Source organism: Canis lupus, chromosome 15 (genome assembly GCF_011100685.1).
Source record: "Canis lupus familiaris isolate Mischka breed German Shepherd chromosome 15, alternate assembly UU_Cfam_GSD_1.0, whole genome shotgun sequence".
Taxonomy (NCBI): domain Eukaryota; kingdom Metazoa; phylum Chordata; class Mammalia; order Carnivora; family Canidae; genus Canis; species Canis lupus.
The window spans coordinates 38,983,641-38,997,117 of NC_049236.1; the positions used below are offsets into that span (position 1 = coordinate 38,983,641).

The window sequence follows — 13,477 nt, forward strand, 5'->3', positions numbered from 1 at the left end:
TTCTTTTTTTCAAAGCTTTTATTTATTTATTTGACAGACAAACAGAGCAAAAGCAGGGGGAGCAGCAGAGAAAGAGGGAGAGAAGGAAGCTCCACACTGAGCAGGGAGCCTAACATGGAGCTCAACCCCAGGACCCTGGGATCATTACCTGAGTTGAAGACTGACATTTAACTGACTGAGCCACCCAGGCACTCCTGAATTTTTTTCTTTTAAAGAGACTTTTTACAAACATCATACTCTTATAATCAATATAATTAATCTAATTCCTCCCCCTTTGACTTAAATTTGAAAATTTATGAGTCATATTCATAGTCTTATTTTTGGTTTGGTTTTGTATTTGTGTATTTATGGCAATATGTGTTTAAGTGACCTGTGGTTGGGATGACATTCCTAGAACACAGAATTTTCAGTTTGAAACCAAGAAAATCCTGGGCAAACTAAATCAATTTTTCTATAATAAAGCTTATTAGGACTGATCACAATTGAAAAAATATTTACAACAAGTAATTTTTTATTTGAAATATTATTAGCATGTTGATTAAATACTGATTTTTAAAAATCACAGAAGGTTATAGTATGAGCATTATGACATTTTCATAAAAGAGTAAGTTTTAAAACACCTGCTTCATTTCTTTTTATGGACAGCTTTTAAAACAATCAGAAAAGTCTACTCTCATGTGTTTGACAGAAAACTCATCTTCTCTTAAAGTGCCATAATAATTCTGAGATTCCTTAAAGACCAACCTTGAAAATATAACTTTTAACTTTTAAAAAGGACATATTTCTCTGCTGGTATTGCATAGTTATTCTAACTAGTAAACTAATAAGCTTTAGTGGTCAATAAAGTAGATTGCCACTGACATTTTCCCTTTGTGTTTCTACAAGTATCTGAGATTGACCACAGTCTCGTGGAAGTAAAACTGTATTTATTTTCAGATATCCATTGTCATTTTAAAAATAAAAGGAATAGGGACAGTGCAAAATTTAAGAAAGTCTTTGGACCCTAGAACTAGTATGGGCAAGAATCAAACTGAGAAGATTATTTATTTTTATACAGAGATCACTTATAAAAAAGAATGACTCAGAGGGCAGAGCCAAAAGCCATCAGAACAACTCTCAGAGAGCAGACCTAAGCCCTATTCACAGAACAGGCAACATGAATCTGGCTGGAATTCAGAATTTCTACAAACTGATGACCTTTCCATCTTTTTAAAATGGAAGTGTCTACTGTGGTTAATCCACGCATATCTGACCATTATATTATAGACATGTGGGTGGCAGATAATCTGTCTCTTTAGTTCACAAGACTTCTGACCAAGAGGAATGGTACTGTAAGTGCTTTGTTTAAGATATCTTACTTAAGGAGAGTCAACTCTATCTAGACCTAATTTAGATGATGAACCTCAACCTGAGACTAATGCTAAATGGTATGCAACTTTTGAGGGATTTTAGGAAGAGTTGAGCATATTTTACCTGTGAGAAGGGTGTGAATTGTTGAGTTAGAGGGTAGACTGTGGAAGATTGTATTTTATAGAGATAGCCATAGCTATTATCCTCTACCTCACATGTTCATCTAGAATCTTGCCATTCTCCCATCATAAAGTAGAATCTAATTCCCCTCCCACTAAATCTGGGTAGATTTGTAGCTCACTTGTAACCAATAGAGTATGGCGGGAGAGATCTCAGATGACTTCTGAGATTAAGTCAAAAAGAAAATATTACCTCCACTTGCATCTGGAACACTAGCAATGGAACTCTGCATTGCCATGTACATAGTCCAACTGCCCTGGGACTAACATGCCTTAAGGGAACTCAAGCTAGTCTATACAGGGAGATGTCATGGAGAAGCTCAGGGACTACCTAAAAGAGAGTTACATGGCCAGTTTCTAGCTTCTTCAGCCCCGCACTGTTTTAGTACCAGTTACCATATAACTGCAACTGCATAAGAGCTCTGAAACAATACCAACCAGAGAAGCCTGTCCTGAAACTATAATATAATAATTTCCATAGTTTTAACCTAGTAAAGTTTGGGGTGATTTCTTATATAACAATGGAAACATTTATTCTAAATTAAAGATTTTAAGTTTAATTTCATTTTTAAAAAGATTTATTTGAGAGAGAGAGAGAGTGAGAGAGAGTGCATGAGCAGCGGGAGGGGCAGAGGGAGAGAGAGAATTTCAAACAGGCTCCACACCCAGTGGGAGCCTGATGTGGGACTCCATCTCATGACTCTGAGATCATGACCTCAGCAGAAATCGAGTCAGATGCCAAATGACGAAGCAACCCAGGTGCCCTTCGTTTTTTTTGTTTTTTTGTTTTTTTTTATTAAGAGAATGCACTTGTAGATTCTGGACCTTCATTACACAGTTTTATTTGGGCCTGTACATAAGAGTAAAAAAAAAAAAAATTAGCTGTCTGCTATAGGAGCTCTAAATTTCAAGTCAAAATAAGTTTGAATCCTCTTTTTTATTATCATTTATTACCACGGACCACAGAAAGTTACTTAATTTTTTTGTTTCCCCATGTACTAATTGTTGATAATACCTATAAGAGAGAATTAGCATTTGAAATAAATTAAGCAAGTTAATACATGGGAAAAATCCCTACATGGTGCATGACATATAACTATCTGAGTCAGTTCTAGGGTCTACTTGGTGACAATCTATTGGGATATCTCTAAGCAAAAGGCACATCATCAAGATGGTATATGCAATGTAGAGAGATGGATAGAAGCAATGGCATTTCATCAGAGGTACCATATTATCTTATCTCTTTCTTTAAAGTACCAGACATTCCTTCCCTTCAATCTGTAAGCAACAAGCTGAAATATATTGTTTTATCTCTCTATTAAGCAAAACTTGTTGGGCTTTGAATTCCTTTTAGTTAAGAACTAAGACTTTTATGTCTGTATCCCAGTGCCTAACAGTGACCAAAGCAAAAGGAGTATTCCATAGGGATGCCTGGGTGAATGTCTGCATTCAGCTCAGGGCATGATCCTGTGGTCCAGGATCGAGTCCCACATCTGGCTCTCTGCAGGGAGCCTGTTCCTCCTTCTGCCTGTGTCTCTGCCTCTCCATTTGTCTCTCATGAATAAATAAACAAATTAAAAAAAATAAGTGCTTTATAAATACTGGCTGAATAAAGGAAAAAGAAGTTTAACTAGCAGTTCCTTCCTTCCTAAATATACTCAGATACTGCCAGCATTGGGGGAAATCAGAAAGAAAAGTTGTTTCTTTAGATTTAGTTATAGTCTCAAGAACTCCGAAATAAGGGATCAAGTTTATACAAATTAATAACAATTATAATTAGCAAAAGTGGTGTGTATTTTTAAAGTATATTCAAACATGATATAATAAGATTACTGATAGGCAGGATAACATAGTGATTAAGAGCACAGACCCTGAGTCAGAAAGTATGGAAGCAATTTCCTGTTCCACTCTCTTCTAGCCAAATACATGTAGGCAAGTCAATTAAAGGCTCCGTGGTTTAGTTCCCCATCTGTAAATCACAGGTGACAATAGTACGTACCTAGATACTACTGTTTTAAGGATTAAATGAGTTAATATATCTAAAATATGTAGAACACTTCTTAGTAATAATGGTGATTATTTGCCTATAAAAATCTAATTGAAAATGATAACTTTTGTTGCTAAAATGAAGGACACTGTTTTAATTACTCTAAAATTACTCAGAATTCATAAATGAATCCTGTTGAGTGAAGAAAATTGCTACATAAGGCCTTAGAAGTAGTTACATAAGTACCTAGAGGCCCCCATACAATGCAGTAAACCTAGAATCCTCTGCCTTGAATTTGTCAAAATGAAGTAAAAATAGAAGAAGAATAATAAATACTAAGCTGTGAATGCTAATGTCTACTTGGGATAATTTAGTGACAATAAATCTAAGCAGACCCACTGGGTTATGCCAAGACATTTTCCTAACTAAATCTAATTTGGTTGACTTTTTCTGTTTAATTAGTGAATATTATAATTATGTGTTCTGAAAGTTGTGTGAATTTAATACCATTAAGTAGCACTAAAGCAAAGTAGAGCAAAATACCAAGAAATAATTTCTTTTAAGGACTTGCCTTCTTGTAAGGAATACAATTAACTCCCTAGAGCAATCCTTATTTGCCTACATAATGAATGCTGAGGGAGAGTGAGGCACTTCCCGTTTTACTTCTCATCAATACCTATACAACTTAGTCTGATTTAGTTGAACCTAGGGCATTTTCAATAATTACAAGCACAGGGGTCTACCACAGATTCTCCCACGGGAGAAAATTTATTTTTATATTTTTAACCTCTTGGTTGCCTAAATAGTCAGGGCTAATACCAGATATATGTAAGGACGCCTAAATGTTTTAAAAGTAAGAAGATATAAATTACAAATGGTGCTTTCATTCTTTCAGGCTGACATCTGGAGACATTTTGTTAGAATATAAAGGTTTTTTTTCTTTCTTTTAATTTTCCTTTTTTTTTGTAATTAGATTGCTAGTGATTGCTTAACTTTGTCCTTTTTGGAGATGTGTTTAAGAAATATTTAGGAAACAATATCACATCCTGTGATACTCTTTCATTAATAAAGAAGAGTGAAAGGATCCAGTTATAAAAATAGGCAGTGGGAAATAAAATTGTATTTTCTAGCATCTGTGGGAACCACAGGATTTTTGCTAGAATATAGAAGAAAGTTTTGAATGAGCTTAAAATAAGGTTTGACTCTTTATTTTTATTTTTATTTATTTATTTTTTTTATTTTGACAGAGAGAAAGAGAGAGAACACAAGCAAGGGGAGTGGCAGGAAGAGGAAGAGGGAGAAGCAGGCTTTCACTGAGCAGGGGGCTGGGATCATGACCCCAGCTGAAGTCAAACATGCAACTAAGCCACTCAGGCACCCCAGGTTTGATTAATTCTTAAATGTATTGTTAGTACATTGACTAGAAAAAATTACATTTGGCCATATTTTAAAAATTCACACCTAAACTTACTTTGGCTTGCTTATCATTTTTTGGATTAGTTCTTGTTTGTTTTTAATTAATTGATTTATGTATTTGAGAGAAAGAGAGAGAGAACAAGAGAGAGCAGGAGCTGGGAGAGGGAGAAGCAGACTCCCCACTGAGCAGGAAGCCTGATGAAGGGCTCGAAGTGGGGCTCAATGCTAGGCTTGATCCCAGGACCCTGGGATCATGACTTGAGCAGAAGGCAGATGCTTAAACAACTGAGCCACTCAGGCACCCCTACTTCTTGTTGATTAATTGCTTTACTTCTTTCCTTCATCCTACTCTTAAATAAACATTAGGCAAAAATTCATTTACTGACACTGTACTAGGTGATGGAGATTACAGTGGAAAAGCATAATCTCTATAATCATGAAGCTTATGATACAAAACAAAACAAATAAAGACACTTAGGGTGGGTTCCCCCATCCAATGACTGGTATGTTTACAAGAGGAAAAGGCATAGCAACACAGGGAAGGCATGAGGAGATGAGGACAGACTGGAGTCAGGCTGCCATAAGCCAAACAACACCCGGAACCTGCCAAGGAAAGAAAGGATCTTCCTGAGAACCTTCAGAGGTAGCATGACCCTGCTGACAACTTGATTTCAAACCTGTAGGATTCAGAACCTGAGAAAATAAAGTTCTATTGTTTCAAGCCACCAAGTTTGTGATACTGTTTTGTGGCAGCCCTGGGAAACTTAACAGAGACATGTTGACTTTCAAGTGTCTGTGGACTGTCTAAGTGCAGAGATCAAGGAGAAAGATGAATTTAGAAGTTTTTGAACTCAAGTTTGGGCTGGAGATAAAACTATGAGCAACATCAGCATATGATTGAAAAATAAAGCCATGTAAGTGGCTGAGATCATCCAGAAGCAGTTTGCAGAGAAAGGGAAGAGAAACTCATCTAGAACCCTGAAGAATAGCAACCTTGTATGAGTGGGCACACATGGGGTACTCACAAAGGGAGACCAAGATGGAGGCCAGAGCAGTAGAAGGACAACCAAGAAAGTGCGGTGTCACAGAGCCACATGCAGACAATGTTTCACAAGCTAAGTGCAGCAGATTGGTCAAGTAAGATAAAGGCTTTGTCCATGATATTTAGAAAGAGACCATCCTGAGGGGACCTAACAGATTTCAGTGGGATTGTGGAGTAGTTTTTGAGGAGTCACCAAGAGATAAGAAAGCAAGTCCAGGAAGCATAGACAACTCTGAGAGGCTGAGTGTGAAAGGGAGGAAATCTGTAACTAGATGCAGACACAGGATCAAGGCAAGGATTTTCACATGACTTAATCATCAGTATTTGAGTTTACTTACAGATGCTTGTATCTTTATCTAATGAGGCACCTTGATATTTAGACAATGATGATAAAACAAATAGAATGGTACCTTACTGCTGAATGGTACCTTACTGTTGACCATAAAATTTCTCACTAAGTTAGAGCAAAACAACTAGAACATGTTTTATAAGATACAAATCTAAAAAGTCAGTAAATGAGAATCTGTTGTTGGTAGAAGTGTTCTGCATAATTTATAAAGAGGGAAATTGTAGGCAGGATAATGTTTTGAAATGCAAAACATCTGACTCATAGTAGAGATGAAGAGCACTGAATGACCCATGAGAGAAACTTATCTTATTGTTCATACAGGGCAGAGAAAATTCAGAACCGATAAGGAATCAGACATTGCACAGCAAAACTACTTTAATGAGAGTGAATCATGATGCCACCCAAGGAAATGAATCAGGTGCCCAGTCTTCATAATTACAGTCCTCCCCCCGCCCTTTCAAATTAAAACTAAAGTCAGGTAACAACTAATGTCCCTGTAGAACAAATTTAGCCAAGTGGAAATACACAACAGCCTAGGAAGTAAATGAAAGTATCAAAGGGATGCAGCTTTTCCAGCAAAGAAAGAAAAAGAACCATTACTTTAAGTGTAATGACATGCCACCTGGCCCCAAAGAGCTTTTAAATGCTTTTATTGCGTCCCGTATTTCAGCTGACGTGGGTGTCCTCCCACCATGGAATAATTCCAATAGCTTTTTCTCAACACTGAAGTCTTAGGTATTGTACCGGAGGCTCCTGTGGTGAGCATCCCTGTCTCCTCCTGTCCCCTTCCCCTCCAGCTTCCACAGTCAACCATAAGTCCTATCAATTCTAGGTCTTAAACATCTCTCACTTCTCTTCTTCCCCAGAGCTACAGCTCTGATCTAAGCTGCCCCCGACTCACCTAGGCCAAGTCCCACTTACCCTGTCTTGACCCCTCTCAGAGAAGCCTCAGCACACCTAGAAGGAGCAAGGAAAAATGCAAATCACATCTTGTTCTGCTGCTTAAAACCTTGGGTGGTTTCCCGCTATGGCCACAGCAAACCTATACTCCTCTTTGTGAGGAGTTAAAAAAAAAAATAAAGTAACTATTCCCTCCCTGGGATAAGCAGAGTCAGGTTTTAGACCCAATTTCCTCCTCTGGACAGGCTTTTTATGCAGTGCAGAAACTACCCTTTACCCTAGGAATAAAATCCAGGCTCTTTAAGGTGGTTTGTACAGCCCTCTCCAACCTTGTTTCTGTCACCACTTGCCATTCTTTTGTTCATCTCTCTGATCCTGCTATCCTGGATCAATTTCAGTTCCTTGAATATCCCATATTCTCATTTAATCTTTGCCAAACTTTCCACTGTTTGGAAAAAGAACATCTCCTGTCTGTCCAGATAACTCCTGCTTGATTTTAGGTCTTGACAAAAATATTACTCCCCCTTTATAGGAATTCCAGACTGCCTCAGTTAGAATAAATCTTCTTGCCACACAGTTTGCCTAAGCCTAAATGTGCTCAACACAACATTCATTAGGATTTACTGAAATTGCTGGTATAAAGTTTGCCTTCTCTGATGGACTCTTAGCTCAGTGAGGGCAGACTTTGTCCATTTGTTCCCCACTGTATCATCTATGTATAGTAATATGTCTCACACCTAATAGATGCTCAAGAAATATTTATTGGTTGAATAAATAATTAAATGCATGGGAAAAGCCTGGAATCCTTGTTGCAGTATAGTGGGAAAAGTTTTGTCAGAGGATACAGGTTCTTTTTTTTTTTTTTTTTTTTTTTTAGGATTTTTATTTTTTTTTATTTTTTATTTTTATTTTTATTTTTTTAATTTATTTTTTATTGGTGTTCAATTTACTAACATACAGAATAACCCCCAGTGCCCGTCACCCATTCACTCCCACCCCCCGCCCTCCTCCCCTTCCACCACCCCTAGTTCGTTTCCCAGAGTTAGCAGTCTTTACCTTCTGTCTCCCTTTCTGATATTTCCCACACATTTCTTCTCCCTTCCCTTATATTCCCTTTCACTATTATTTATATTCCCCAAATGAATGAGAACATATAATGTTTGTCCTTCTCCGACTGGCTTACTTCACTCAGCATGATACCCTCCAGTTCCATCCACGTTGAAGCAAATGGTGGGTATTTGTCATTTCTAATAGCTGAGTAATATTCCATTGTATACATAAACCACATCTTCTTTATCCACTCATCTTTCGATGGACACCGAGGCTCCTTCCACAGTTTGGCTATCGTGGCCATTGCTGCTATAAACATCGGGGTGCAGGTGTCCTGGCGTTTCATTGCATTTGTATCTTTGGGGTAAATCCCCAACGGTGCAATTGCTGGGTCGTAGGGCAGGTATATTTTTAACTGTTTGAGGAACCTCCACACAGTTTCCAGAGTGGCTGCACCAGTTCACATTCCCACCAACAGTGTAAGAGGGTTCCCTTTTCTCCGCATCCTCTCCAACATTTGTTGTTTCCTGCCTTGTTAATTTTCCCCATTCTCACTGGTGTGAGGTGGTATCTCATTGTGGTTTTGATTTGTATTTCCCTGATGGCAAGTGATGCAGAGCATTTTCTCATATGCATGTTGGCCATGTCTATGTCTTCCTCTGTGAGATTTCTGTTCATGTCTTTTGCCCATTTCATGATTGGATTGTTTGTTTCTTTGGTGTTGAGTTTAATAAGATCTTTATACATCTTGGAAACTAGCCCTTTATCTGATATGTCATTTGCAAATATCTTCTCCCATTCTGTAGGTTGTCTTTGAGTTTTGTTGACTGTATCCTTAGCTGTGCAAAAGCTTCTTATCTTGATGAAGTCCCAATAGTTCATTTTTGCTTTTGTTTCTTTTGCCTTTGTGGATGTATCTTGCAAGAAGTTACTATGGCCGAGTTCAAAAAGGGTGTTGCCTGTGTTCTTCTCTAGGATTTTGATGGAATCTTGTCTCACATTTAGATCTTTCATCCATTTTGAGTTTATCTTTGTGTATGGTGAAAGAGAGTGGTCTAGTTTCATTCTTCTGCATGTGGATGTCCAATTTATCCAGCACCATTTATTGAAAAGACTGTCTTTCTTCCAATGGATAGTCTTTCCTCCTTTATCGAATATTAGTTGCCCATAAAGTTCAGGGTCCACTTCTGGATTCTCTATTCTGTTCCACTGATCTATGTGTCTGTTTTTGTGCCAGTACCACACTGTCTTGATGACCACAGCTTTGTAGTACAACCTGAAATCTGGCATTGTGATGCCCCCAGCTATGGTTTTCTTTTTTAAAATTCCCCTGGCTATTCGGGGTCTTTTCTGATTCCACACAAATCTTAAAATAATTTGTTCTAACTCTCTGAAGAAAGTCCATGGTATTTTGATAGGGATTGCATTAAACGTGTATATTGCCCTGGGTAACATTGACATTTTCACAATATTAATTCTGCCAATCCATGAGCATGGAATATTTTTCCATCTCTTTGTGTCTTCCTCAATTTCTTTCAGAAGTGTTCTATAGTTTTGAGGGTATAGATCCTTTACATCTTTGGTTAGGTTTATTCCTAGGTATCTTATGCTTTTGGGTGCAATTGTAAATGGGATTGACTCCTTAATTTCTCTTTCTTTAGTCTCATTGTTAGTGTATAGAAATGCCACTGACTTCTGGGCATTGATTTTGTATCCTGCCACGCTACCGTATTGCTGTATGAGTTCTAGCAATCTTGGGGTGGAGACTTTTGGGTTTTCTATGTAGAGTATCATGTCATCGGCGAAGAGGGAGAGTTTGACTTCTTCTTTGCCAATTTGAATGCCTTTAATGTCTTTTTGTTGTCTGATTGCTGAGGCTAGGACTTCCAGTACTATGTTGAACAGCAGTGGTGAGAGTGGACATCCCTGTCTTGTTCCTGATCTTAGGGGAAAGGCTCCCAGTGCTTCCCCATTGAGAATGATATTTGCTGTGGGCTTTTCATAGATGGCTTTTAAGATGTCGAGGAATGTTCCCTCTATCCCTACACTCTGAAGAGTTTTGATCAGGAATGGATGCTGTATTTTGTCAAATGCTTTCTCTGCATCCAATGAGAGGATCATATGGTTCTTGGTTTTTCTCTTGCTGATATGATGAATCACATTGATTGTTTTACGGGTGTTGAACCAGCCTTGTGTCCCAGGGATAAATCCTACTTGGTCATGGTGAATAATTTTCTTAATGTACTGTTGGATCCTATTGGCCAGTATCTTGTTGAGAATTTTTGCATCCATGTTCATCAGGGATATTGGTCTGTAATTCTCCTTTTTGGTGGGGTCTTTGTCTGGTTTTGGAATTAAGGTGATGCTGGCCTCATAGAACGAATTTGGAAGTACTCCATCTCTTTCTATCTTTCCAAACAGCTTTAGGAGAATAGGTATGGTTTCTTCTTTAAACGTTTGATAAAATTCCCCTGGGAAGCCATCTGGCCCTGGACTCTTGTGTCTTGGGAGGTTTTTGATGACTGCTTCAATTTCCTCCCTGGTTATTGGCCTGTTCAGGTTTTCTATTTCTTCCTGTTCCAGTTTTGGTAGTTTGTGGCTTTCCAGGAATGCGTCCATTTCTTCTAGATTGCCTAATTTATTGGCGTATAGCTGTTCATAATATGTTTTTAAAATCGTTTGTATTTCCTTGGTGTTGGTAGTGATCTCTCCTTTCTCATTCATGATTTTATTAATTTGAGTCTTCTCTCTCTTCTTTTTAATAAGGCTGGCTAATGGTTTATCTATCTTATTAATTCTTTCAAAGAACCAACTCCTGGTTTTGTTGATCTGTTCCACAGTTCTTCTGGTCTCGATTTCGTTGAGTTCTGCTCGAATCTTTATTAACTCCCTTCTTCTCTTGGGTGTAGGATCTATTTTCTGTTTTTTCTCTAGCTCCTTTATGTGTAAGGTTAGCTTCTGTATTTGAGTTCTTTCCAGTTTTTGAATGGATGCTTGTATTGCGATGTATTTTCCCCTTAGGACTGCTTTTGCTGCATCCCAAAGATTGTGAATGGTTGTATCTTCATTCTCATTAGTTTCCATGAATCTTTTTAATTCTTCCTTAATTTCCTGGTTGACCCTTTTATCTTTTAGCAGGATGGTCCTTAACCTCCACGTGTTTGAGGTCCTTCCAAACTTCTTGTTGTGATTTAGTTCTAATTTCAAGGCATTATGGTCTGAGAATATGCAGGGGACAATCCCAATCTTTTGGTATCGGTTCAGACCCGATTTGTGACCCAATATGTGGTCTATTCTGGAGAAAGTTCCATGTGCGCTTGAGAAGAATGTGTATTCAGTTGAGTTTGGATGTAAAGTTCTGTAGATATCTGTGAAATCCATCTGGTCCAGTGTATCATTTAAAGCTCTCGTTTCTTTGGAGATGTTGTGCTTAGAAGACCTATTGAGTATAGAAAGAGCTAGATTGAAGTCACCAAGTATAAGTGTATTATTATCTAAGTATTTCTTCACTTTGGTTAATAATTGATTGATATATTTGGCAGCTCCCACATTCGGGGCATATATATTGAGGATTGTTAAGTCCTCTTGTTGAATAGATCCTTGAAGTATGATATAGTGTCCCTCTTCATCTCTCACTACAGTCTTTGGGGTAAATTTTAGTTTATCTGATATAAGGATGGCTACCCCTGCTTTCTTTTGAGGACCATTTGAATGGTACATGGTTCTCCAACCTTTTATTTTCAGGCTGTAGGTGTCCTTCTGTCTAAAATGAGTCTCTTGTAGACAGCAAATAGATGGGTCCTGCTTTTTTATCCAGTCTGAAACCCTGCGCGCCTTTTGATGGGGTCATTAAGCCCGTTCACATTCAGAGTTACTATTGAGAGATATGAGTTTAGTGTCATCATGATATCTATTCAGTCCTTGTTTTTGTGGACTGTTCCACTGAACTTCTTCTTAAAGGGGAATTTTAAGAGTCCCCCTTAAAATTTCTTGCAGAGCTGGTTTGGAGGTCACATATTCTTTTAGTTGCTGCCTGTCTTGGAAGCTCTTTATCTCTCCTTCCATTTTTTTTTTTTTTTTTTTTTAATTTTTATTTATTTATGATAGTCACAGAGAGAGAGAGGCAGAGACACAGGCAGAGGGAGAAGCAGGCTCCATGCACCGGGAGCCCGATGTGGGATTCGATCCCGGGTCTCCAGGATCGAGCCCTGGGCCAAAGGCAGGCGCCAAACCGCTGCGCCACCCAGGGATCCCTCTCCTTCCATTTTGAATGAGAACCTTGCTGGATAAAGTATTCTTGCCTGCATGTTCTTCTCCTTTAGGACCCTGAATATATCCTGCCAGCCCTTTCTGGCCTGCCAGGTCTCTGTGGAGAGGTCTGCTGTTACCCTAATACTCCTCCCCATAAAAGTCAGGGATTTCTGGTCTCTTGCTGCTTTAAGGATCTTCTCTTTATCTTTGGAATTTGCAAGCTTCACTATTAAATGTCGAGGTGTTGAACGGTTTTTATTGATTTTAGGGGGGGATCTCTCTATTTCCTGGATCTGAATGCCTGTTTCCCTTCCCAGATTCGGAAAGTTTTCAGCTAGAATTTGTTCAAATACATATTCTGGCCCTCTGTCCCTTTCGGCGCCCGCGGGAACCCCAATTAAACGTAGGTTTTTCTTTCTCAGGCTGTCGTTTATTTCCCTTAATCTAACCTCATGGTCTTTTAATTGTTTGTCTCTTTTTTCCTCAGTTTCCCTCTTTGCTATCAACTTGTCTTCTATGTCACTCACTCGTTCTTCCACCTCGTTAACCCTCGTGGTTAGGACTTCTAGTTTGGATTGCATCTCATTCAATTGATTTTTAATTTCTGCCTGATTAGCTCTAAATTCTGCTGTCATGAAGTCTCTTGAGTCCTTTATGCTTTTTTCTAGAGCCCCCAGTAGCTGTATAATAGTGCTTCTGAATTGGCTTTCTGACATTGAATTGTAATCCAGATTTTGTAACTCTGTGGGAGAGAGGACTGTTTCTGATTCTTTCTTTTGAGGTGAGGTTTTCCTTCTAGTCATTTTGCTCAGTGCAGAGTGGCCAAAAGCAAGTTGTATTGGGAAAAAGAGAAATAGACAGGAGAGAAAGAAGGAAAGAAAAGAGAAAGAGAAAAAAAAGGGAAGAAAAAAAAAACGGAAAAAAAAAAGAAGAAAAAGAAAGGAGAAAAAAGG

The 13,477-nt window shown here is 38.3% G+C and overlaps 1 protein-coding gene across 14 annotated transcripts in view; it reads right to left on the reverse strand.

Annotated features, from left to right (window-relative positions):
* ANKS1B (ankyrin repeat and sterile alpha motif domain containing 1B) overlaps window positions 1-13,477 on the reverse strand; it is a 1,057,476-nt gene that overhangs the window by 554,645 nt on the left and 489,354 nt on the right. The gene's annotated exons all lie outside the window — the stretch shown is intronic.